A 676-nucleotide genomic window follows, 5' to 3' on the forward strand; every position below is an offset into this window, starting at 1 on the left:
AATGCAGAAGTTTTCTAGTTTGAAATAGTTCCGTTTCTGTTTTTATTACCTTTGCCACTTGAGTTCTTACATTTCAGACTTCACTGTGGTCATGATTTTGGAGAGTCTTGCCTATGTTTCCCCAATGGATTTTTCAAGATTCAAGTGCAATATAAAAATTTTAACTTATTTGAGTTAATTTTTGTTTACAGCGTGAAAGAGGGGTCTATTTTTCCCTTATTGCTTCTGTTTTATTCTTTTTCTTATTTTTCACGACTGTCTGAGATTTCTAACACCTTACTCTGGATGGAGCAGGTCAAGATCTCAAACCGTTTCATAATTGCAAGCACTGTGGGAAAGCACAGGGTCACTCCAGACCCAAGTATGATGAAGGTTTGCACCTAATTTCATTTTTTTAATTGTGACTATCTAGTTTTCCCGTAATCATTGGCTAAAGAGGTTTCCTTGCTCCAATTCATGCACTTCTTCATAAATAAATTGCTCATGCATCTGAGGGTTTCTCCCTGACCTCTCAATCCTATGCCATTGAGAAGAGACTTTTTTTCTTCCAGTACCAACCAATTTTGATTGCTAAAGCTTTGTGTCAGATTTTAAAGTCTGGAGACACAATGCCTCCCATTTTTCCTCAAGATTGCTTTGGCTATGTCAGGAGTTTTGTAGCTTAATGCAAATTTTA

At 36.5% G+C, this 676-nt stretch overlaps 1 non-coding gene across 1 annotated transcript; it reads right to left on the minus strand.

Moving 5' to 3' along the window:
- Positions 1–253: 253 nt before the first annotated feature.
- Positions 254–380, minus strand: LOC130042633 (small nucleolar RNA SNORA9). The gene has a single exon (XR_008795285.1). It is a non-coding gene; the product is annotated as a small nucleolar RNA SNORA9 (small nucleolar RNA).
- Between the last annotated feature and the right edge of the window lie 296 nt (positions 381–676).

Source organism: Sorex fumeus, unplaced genomic scaffold (genome assembly GCF_029834395.1).
Source record: "Sorex fumeus unplaced genomic scaffold, SorFum_2.1 ptg000106l, whole genome shotgun sequence".
Taxonomy (NCBI): Eukaryota; Metazoa; Chordata; class Mammalia; order Eulipotyphla; family Soricidae; genus Sorex; species Sorex fumeus.